Source organism: Eucalyptus grandis, chromosome 2 (assembly GCF_016545825.1).
Source record: "Eucalyptus grandis isolate ANBG69807.140 chromosome 2, ASM1654582v1, whole genome shotgun sequence".
Taxonomy (NCBI): Eukaryota; Viridiplantae; Streptophyta; class Magnoliopsida; order Myrtales; family Myrtaceae; genus Eucalyptus; species Eucalyptus grandis.
The window spans coordinates 48,412,269-48,422,548 of NC_052613.1; positions in this window are offsets into that span (position 1 = coordinate 48,412,269).

Here is a 10,280-nt window from a genome sequence, read left to right on the forward strand (position 1 = left end):
GCATTAATGATTTATGCATATGTGTCTGATATGTTCAGATCGATGGCTTCAGCTGCAAAGAGCATAGTCGTTGAATTAAACAAAAGTGAGAAGCTTAACGACGATAATTATGAAAATGACATAAAAATCCAATATGTATTGAAAGAGCAAGAGGTACTAGAAGCTCTTAACCTAACTATGGAAGAACCTGAAGATGGAAACACTGCACAACATAAGAGAGATAATGATGCATTTGCTGCATGAAAGAGAAAAACTCTTTGCTCGCATTACGTTGCTGAGTAGCATGGAGAATGATGTCATGTGAGAGTTCAAGCGTTTTGAGAATGCCAATGAAATGTGGGAAGCGTTGGCAGCAAGATTTGGTCATACTTCGGTGACTAGACTGAGGCAGCTCACTATTAGGTTTGACTCTTACAAGAAACCTCATAGTCAGACCATGAAGCAACACCGAAGAAAGATGTCAAATATAATTAATGAGCTGAAAGATACTAGTCATGTTCTGACTAACGAGCAGCAAGTGCAAGCAGTGATTCGTTCTTTGCCTCAGAGTTGGAAGCATATAAAGGTGCACCTTACCACAATGAGAATATCAAAATCTTTGAGAATGTTGTGTCATCTTGAGCTAGAAGAGACCGCCTCTTGACGACTAAGCCAAAAACTGAAATTTATCATGCTGGTTCCAACTCACATGGAGCTTCGAGCTCCAAGCGCAAACGTCCTGATTGGTTCACAAAGTGGAAAGGCAATGGAGCAAGTTCTTTAGGGAAGAAACCAAAAGTTGACCAACATGAAAAGGAAAGGGTTCTCGAATGAAGAAGCTATCAAGAGTCAAGTGTTACAATTGTGACAAGAAATGTCACTATGCTCGCAGCTATCGCGAGCTAAAGAATGTATACACCCCTTGTACTTTTGAAAACTTTGCTTATGTGTCAAGTTCTGTATTCTTAACTAAGTCTAATCCTTTGTGAACTATAGATTTGGGAGCAACAGACCATGTAGCGAAAGATAGAAAATCCTTCGTGGAATTCCGACGAGTACCAACTGGAACTAATTGGATCTATGTAGGAAATAACTCCAAAGCTGAAATAAAATGAATTAGCACCTGCCAATTGAACATGTGTAATGGACGCACTTTGTTCCTACATTATGTATTATATACTCTGAAGATTCGTCGGAATTTAGTGTCTGTTTTATTGTTGGTTAAGCTTAGTTTTAATATAAACTTCCATAATAGTAATGTGATTTTATATTTTGATATAAACTATTATGGTTGTGGTTATTTTCTAGATGGTTTTATTATATTAAATATCGACTGTAGTAATGTCAATGTTTGTTATTCCCTTTTCACATCTCCTAATTTATATGATGATGATGTGAATGTGTGACATGTTAGACTTGGTCATATTGGCCAATAACATATGAATAGGCTAGCCAAAGAGGACTTGTTGGGCAACATTGAAAAAGTTGATTTGCCCAAATGTGAGCATTGCCTAGTAAAGAAAACAACAATGAAACCATTTGAAAAATGTAAAATAGCTTAATTTCTTTTATATTTAATCCATTCTGACGTCTATGGTTCAATGAATATGAGAATAATGTATGGGGCTGTTTATTTAATCACATTTATAGATAATTATACTCGATTCGGATGTCTATTTGATTTCTCATAAATCTGAAGCATTGAATTGTTTCAAAAAGTTTATGAACTTGGTAGAAAATCAATTAGACAAGAAAATAAAAGTATTAAGATCCAATCGAAGTCAAGAATATTTATGTGATGAAAAAGGAATAGAAAGACGGTTGTTTATTACATATACTCTTCAACAAAATGGTGTTGCGGAGAGAAGGAACAGAATCCTACTGGAAATAATTAGGTTCATGTTAGCACATGCTAACTTACCTATCACTTTTTGGAGTGATACGTTATTGACTGCTGTCTATATACTTAACCGGATGCCTTCCAAATCAGTTATTTCCACTCCATATGAGTTATGGATAGGTAAAAAATCGGACTTAAGTTTTCTTAAAATATGAGGTTGTGCTGCCTATACTCATAAGCCCTCTCACAAGTTATTTTCATAAGATATTTTGAACACTCGATAGGGTATGTGTTTATAGGTGAGCAGAAAATTGGAAGTATAACTTAATTCGAATCACGAGATGTCACATTCTTAGAGAATGAATTTCCTAAGAAATGCGAAATAGGTAAGAATTACTTCGTATTTGAAATCTTGGATCAAGATAATGAACTTAGTGGAGTTCGTCCAAGTGGGAGTAACATGAGAAGTGATGAATTTAATTCAACCCACTCTCGATTACAACCACATGATGAGACGATAACGTCATTATCTAATCCGAGTGGGTGCATGATAGGGAATGATGTGCAAAATGTACAATCTCCCGTACGGCGAACAAGTCGCAAAAGTATTCCCCGTCGACATTTTGACATTGAAGGGGAAACTTTTATAGTTGCTCCATAAAATGAAGATGAGCCAAGAAATGTACATGATGCTCTAAATTTCCCTAGTAAACATAAAATGGATGCATGTAATGAAAGAGGAAATTGAGTCAATGAAGTCAAACCATGTTCTGGTTAATCTTCCTAAAGGACGCAAAGCCATTGGGAACAAGTGGGTTCTCACAATAAAGCGTAAAGCTGATGACTCAATAGAAAGACATAAAGCTCGTCTTGTGACAAAATGGTATAATCAATAGGAAGGAATTGATTATGATAAAATATTTTCTTCTATTGTGAGATTTATCTCGATTCACATTATTCTGGCAATAGTGGCTAGTATGGATCTTGAGTTATATCAAATGGATGTAAAAACTGTTTTTTTCAATGGAGAATTAGAGGAAGAAATATATATGAAACAACCTGCTAGTTTCATTATGAAATGCCAAAAAGCAAAAGTATGTCGACTTTTGAGATTGATATATGACCTCAAGCAGTCGTCGAGACAATGGTATATACATTTTCATAATGTCATAATGGCATATGATTTTACAATGATTGATGAGGAGGATCATTGTGTATATATCAAAAGATCTAAAAATTAATTTGTGATCATATCATTATATGTTGATGATATACTAATTGCCGGAAGTAATATGGAGTTTATTAATAATGTCAAAAGTTGGTTATCTTCCAACTTTGAGATAAAAGATATGGGTGAGGTTGCATACATTCTTGAAGTTAAGATTTTAAAAGATCGTTCGAATATGTCATTATCTCTTTCGCAAGAAACATACATAAATAAGGTTCTTGAACTATTTCGTATTCAAGATTATAAACCCATAGATACTCCTATTACAAAAGGTGATGGATTGAGCCATAGATTGTGTCCAAAAACTCCACAAGAGAAGGAACAAATGCAACATATTCCTTATGCTAGTGCTGTTGAGAGCTTGATGTACGCTATGATGTGTACAAGACCTAACATATGTTTTGCAGTTGAAATGGTGAGTGGATACCAATCCAATCCAAGTCAAACACATTGGAAAGCCGTTAAAAGAATACTGAGGTATCTGAAAGGAACTGCTGATTATATATTGAGTTACCAAAGAAAAGATCTACGACTTGAAGACTATTCAAATGCTGATTGGGAAAGAGATTTAGATGAAAGGAAATCTACCTTTGGATTTGTTTTCTTACTGAATAATGGCATCATATCTTGGAGTAGTAAGAAACAAACGTATATAGTCTTGTCCACGATGGAAGCTGAGTTCGTGGTATTATCAGTAACAATACAAGAAAGTGTTTGACTTAAGAGATTTTTAGATCATTTAGGTGTTATTAAGAATGCTGCAAATGCATTATTAGTTAACTGTGATAACCAAGCAACAATAGCGCACGCCAAAAATCCAAAATATCATAGCAATGCCAAACATATAGATATCAATTATAATTTTGTCAAAAATATAGTTGCACAAAAAGATATGAACTTACAATACATATCTACGTATAGAATAGTAGTAGATCCTATGACGAAGCTAATACCTAAAGATGTGTTTTGTGGTCATGTGAAATCTCTAAGACTGTGTAGAGACTTATGTACTAAATATTGTAATTTCCCTTAAGTGTTCACATTTAATGAATTTGTGTTTTCATTATTAATACTTATGAATCTTTGTTTAACATTTATGCATGTTAATGCTAAATGTAGTATATAAAATTAAGAAAGTATGTCGGACAGATAAAAGATTAGCCCACTCACACGAATAATCACTTCTATTTACCATGTGATAAATAGAGATGAGATGATTTTTAAGCTTATTATCTAGGTGATAATCGAGAGCTCAAGTTTAAAATATATATGTCACCTTTAACTGAGTGTTAAGATGATGACATAATATTCATTATATCCGAAAGTAAAATAACCTACATATTTTACTTTATCTGTCTATGATACCAGATGTGAGTTCTAATAAATTATGTGAATGAGTAAATATGCGAACTCAAGTTAGACATTAGGTATGTTTGAACTATCATCTGTACGATATTAAAAATGTAGACATACGCTCCATGGGAAATGACTTAATACCATAATACGTATTTCATACTACGTATGCATGAAACGACCAATAAGAGTGGCAAAAGTTTTGATCTCAACTTCTATACTGTGTGAAACTCTTGAGGAAAAGAGTTCCTTAATTTAGTGCTTTCATGACTCTTACTTATTCTCAAGATTTCTATTCAGCGTTTGCTATCTTAGAATATTGCCAATGATCATAGATTGATTAAATCTAATGGGACATTTCTAGAAAAGCAAGTTGAACTGAAATTGAGAATTTCAAGGAAAGAGGAAGATCGAATTTGAAGAATCACATTGTAATTTTGTATTCACTGATCGACCAATTATGATTGTTTTTGGAATAATCATAATTGTGAATATAATATATCATTGTTTAAAAAGAGATCAAGAAATATATAAATGTGATCAATCGATCTAAGGTACTGCATACTAAATCTACTCAAATTGTGGTACCCATTATGAGCTGTTATATATTCCTAATAAATGTATAGCAATGAGCTCTCAAAGTATGCTGGTCGCACGGATTATTCATCAATATAAATGTTGCAGAGAAATAAAGAGGTTTCTGTTTCGGCCCACCATATGCGAGTAAAAAATGATGGGTTTATTCTATGTGTTGATGGGCCTAAGTAGGCTCGTCCACCCATGTTGGGCCTAAAAACCCGGCCCGCACAACTCGCAAGTTAAGGCCCATGGAGAAACGGTTGAGATATGAAAGGGTACGTTGAGGGGTTATGCTATTTCGTTGTGGCGTTTTAAAAGATAGAGAAAGAATGTACTCTTATTATGTACATTTTCAGAAGTTTCTCCCCCAAGAAAGAATAGTACTCTCCTCGGTAGAAAATGATCAGGATTCTTTCTCGAACTTCAATATTAGTGTTTAATCTATGAAAGACAAGGTACATTCGACTCTGTAATATACTTTTTAATCGGTGATACATGTGTTTCATGGGCTCGCTTTCCGCATTTGTCATTTTGGGGTTCGATTAAGTGTCAAATCGCTTTTTAGGGAATCCGTTTTTCCCAACAGTTGTCTTGACTATTCATTGTAATGATGTACTTGCTTTCCTTTTCATTGCCTTTGTGATTTTACAAGTTTCGTGCTGCAATGTGTTGCCCTTTTGATTGTATACGAATTGGTTTGTTCACGAGAGGCTCGGCAATAGATGATCTTAGTCTCGTTGCAATCCATTGTAATATTTTACCAAGCAAAATTTAGGAGAGATGGTATGCTATTTATAGGTGGGACATAGATGCCATGCAATTTTAGAGTAGTCTGCCCAATAAAAGAAGCTTAGGAGTTTCGTCTTGTCTTGAGGAGCCTTGATGTATCAAGTACATAAATGCTCGGATCACATTTAATTTCATTACATTTTTTAAGCTTAGAATATATAGTTATCTAGAATTGAGTCAATTATTTGATAATTCATTTTATGATCAAGAAACAACGTAAAATATAGTTGACCCTCGAGTCACAAGAGTTATGGCTGTTCTACTGGGCAAAGTGTGAGGTAGTCACGTATCATGTGACTTACTTTTTACTGGCTGACGAGTTTTCTAGCAAATTGAATGTTCCTTTTTGAGATAATCTTTGTTTTTTTTTGGTCGAAAAGAGATAATCTTTGTTCATATGTTCTCCATGTATGTAAAACGCGGATGTTTTCTTGGAAGCATCTGTCGATGGGATAGGCGTTGGTGAAAGCCTGGGCCTTTTGCAAAGGCAGTAGAGTTAACCGAACAAGACACTGGGCTTGAAAACCCGGACGAGGCCGCAATAGTCGGGCAGGGGTAGGCTCGGGCTTAGTTACCGGGAACGAATGATTGTTTTAAACCAGGCTGGTTCAGGTGGGCTATAAGGGTCGAAAACCCAAATGTTCGGCTTAGGGGTGGGCCAAAATTTGGGCAGGAGCCTTCCCGACTCGGCCCATGCCCACCCCTATCAAGGAGGGGTCTCGAGTTCAAGCTATGCTGTCTCCAACTCTTTGGGCCACTCTCAAAAGTCACAGACTCGTGTGACTTCGTAATTAATCCGTATAGTCGAGATGGGGAGGAGTTTTTTAACGCTCTAGTGGGTTGTCAGTTGACATTGGGTATTTTCAATTGCTACTGAGACGGATCTTGTTTTGAAAAGTGCTCTTTGGGGGGCCTCTTAAACACCCACTTAAGGAAATTGGTTGTTTTCAATAAACTATTTTCTCGTGTTAGGCATAACCGACGCATTAAAAATATGAAAATATCTACTTATTAAGTATGACTATAGAATATTTTGGAGGTGCTCATTAACAAAGCCCATTTAAAAATGCTCGTAATTTGAATGAACTTTGTCCATACACGAGTTTTTATAAAGTTTGATCTCCCCTAGAAATGATACCATGCAGTCATTTTTGGAGTTTAAAATCTTTTCTACAAGATGTGTACGTAATAAAGACTTTTCATGTAAAAGTTGCTATGAGCAAAGCAATCCAATGTCTAGTAATATATACAATCCAAACATCGTGAACTTTGCTCCTCAATGACAATAAGCACTATAAGAGATTAATGGCCGACCAACAGCTGTCTAATCTGCAAAAAGATTAGATAAGTTGATAATCACCAAACAAGGATCGACTGAAGAGCTGTCAATACGATTGGAGATCCGGACATAATGCATTCATGACCACCAATCCTGTTCGTCTAAGATTGGCATGCATCTGTTTGATCTGATCTTATTGGTTCAATCGTTATTGTGCATCATAAGCCTCCTTTTGCAGTCACAATTATAAGTGGGAACGTTGTCTAATCATTAATAAAAGGTATCTAGGGTGCTTTGCATACCTAACCTATCTAGCTGATCTATCTTGCGTAACTTCTACCTTGACTTGATCAAAGCGTAGCGGCCTGCGATGCTCACCGAGACTCCCCATAAGTAGACGAGTCGGCCGAATTTATTAGGCCTGTAAAAAGAAAATAAAAAAAAATTCCATGCTAGGTAAGTGAGTGAGCAGGGCCTCGCCCCACCCACCCCCCCAATATATTTATAATATAGATTATTGCTAATTTTACTTGGATATTTAGTAATGAATACAAGTAAGATAAAATAAGCCAAAATTTCTAATATGGTAGAGAAAAATAATACAAAACTCTTAGATAAAGTAGCAGCATAATAACACTAAACCTTAAAACTATTTTTCATTCTTTTTTTTTTTTCATTTCTATATATTTATTTAACTGAAATATTTAAAAGGAAAAAAAAAAAAAAAAAGAAAGGTGGCCTGTCCTACTTCTACTGATGGGTGAACTTTGAATACGATCATAAAAAGAATGATTTGCCCTTTTTTAAATAACACTAATGCAAACCCCCCATCATAATATCTTTTAGATAGTCCTTGTACATTCTAGAACATTACTTTCTTGTTAGGTATAATGTGTTTCAATCTTTGGTTTTTTCATCACGATGTCACCATAGAAAGTAGGCCAAAGGAAAACAAAAGGGAAGGTCGCCATAGAATAGTTTAAAGGCAAAGGATGAATATCTTGGGACTACGTGCCATTATTATAAGAGGAATCTTATGCTCATGTCGTTGCATGTGCTCTGACCTCAAAGATAAGAAGGAAGTAAGTTTCGTTGGCCTTTCAAGGGCCGTGACAATTACATGGAAGTTTTATCATTAGGGCCATTCAAGTGTTGCATTTCTTCCAAGGTCCCACTTATATCATACCCTGCCGCATTTCAAAGACGATGATTGAATTTTGTGTATGATTTTCACACTACTTTCGCGAATGATGATTGAGATCTATCCCGCATTTTTCCCCCTCGGAAGAAAGGACGCAATGTTTTACTATATAGACTAGTTTAGATGAATTTATGTCAAGTTAACTGCTGAGAAGAAAGACCCAGTCTACATTCGTGCAGATCCTTAGACTCCTAAATCATCAATTCCTAATTCCTGAAAGCTCTACTTCTCCATGTGTTGTCGTAGCAACCCTTTGGACAGCAGATGGCAGGTGGAAACGGCAACGAGGGTAGCAGTGTCGATACTTGGATTGGGGCTTTTGCCTTTTGGTATGGAAGTTTCTAGCGGGTTTGGAATTTAAAATTGTCATGGGAATAATTCAAGAGGAAAAGTGATGATTCTATAAAAATAAAGGCACGACGGTGGCTGATACCAAATAAAATTCATGGTCTAATGCAAAATTCAGGATGCAAATTAATTGTTATATAAAAAGTAGGAGAAATACAAGTCGAATTGATTTGAGAAGTATGTAGGAAGTTTTAGATCACAATGTAAACTACAAAATTAATGGAAAAGGCTAGGGCATCGGAAAAAAAATCCGAACATCTTTTTTCGTTCAGTTGCTTAACAAATGCTTTAGAGAGAGACATTCTTTTTTCAACAAAATATTGTTACTTATTATTGAAAGAGGGAAGTGCATGCAAAATCAATAATCTCTTGTATGGCATATGACCAGGCCTAGATCTTTTTTATTGGTCCAATCAAGTTCTAAATATTTTCTATAAAGTCAAATCATGTATTTCCATGAATAGTAATAAAAAATCATATACATGGTACTTGAAATTTGCATTCATAATAGCTTTAAATCGCATTTGCAATATATGTTTGGAATTTGATTGCACTTCTAAGGAAAGCATTAATATCTAATTGCACTACTTAAAAATTTTGTAGCTTAATTGAACCAAATAAAATTTGAAGTTGAAATCGTATTCTTTACATAAGTTTTGAGATTTTATGTAATTTTCCTTGTTTAAAAGAACTTTTGGACCTGGAGGGGCTGGAACACCACAAACCCTCTTAGGTTCGTTAATTACCACATCAATTGGCATGTTAATTCAGCAAATCTTTTTTATTGTACTCAATTGATAATGGATCGCGAGAGAGAGAGAGAGAGAGAGAGACTGGCGGGTGCGTGGCCGGTGGAAAGTATGATCATCTTGACAAGATTCCACATGAACTTGCTGGGCACGTGGCTTACAGATCAACCGCTAAAATTAGGCAGTGATGGACGGTATGGACATGACACCTACGGGAAGAAGACAAAATGCTTTGAAGTTTTGATTTGTTCGTCAACTGAGTGATTCAATCATCGAAATCCGTGACCTAGTGTCAGGTGTAGTGCTCTTCCTTTTTCGATCGTCTTTCGTTCTTCCCTTTGATTACATCATCTCTAGCGTCATTTCCCATGTAGTTTCATCGCTATCTTTTGTTTTTGGTCCCTATCATTTGGTTGATCTTAACTTGTTTTCGTTCGTGTTGGAAACGCGCGGCCTCGGCCACATGGGGTCCTTTGGAGGGAAATAAAAGTATTTATGCGATATTTGCTCATCAGTTCGTGCAGGCAAGGTTGTCATGACACGATCAAATGATGTGTCCAGACGATGAAAACTTGATATCTTCATCTTAAAAATTAATAAGAGAGAATTCACGTCCGAGCATGTCAACATCACCAATTAGAAGGAATGTAGGTTTGAATCCATTAACATATTCAAACAAATCTAAATCCACTCAAAATTTTAGCGGTGAAATGTAAAAAGAAACCATTTACCTTGTCAATTAGAGAGTCACAACTAAGATGTAATAGAAATTTCATATCTATATATAGAAATCTAGATCGAAATTCATCAATATATTTAATTGATCCATGTTTTCTCAAAAATGTAAACTAATGAATTATGGGTAATTAATAGCTCCATCTTACATTGTAGTTTCGATGTAGGGTTTCATTCTCACATGTATACCTTAACATGAA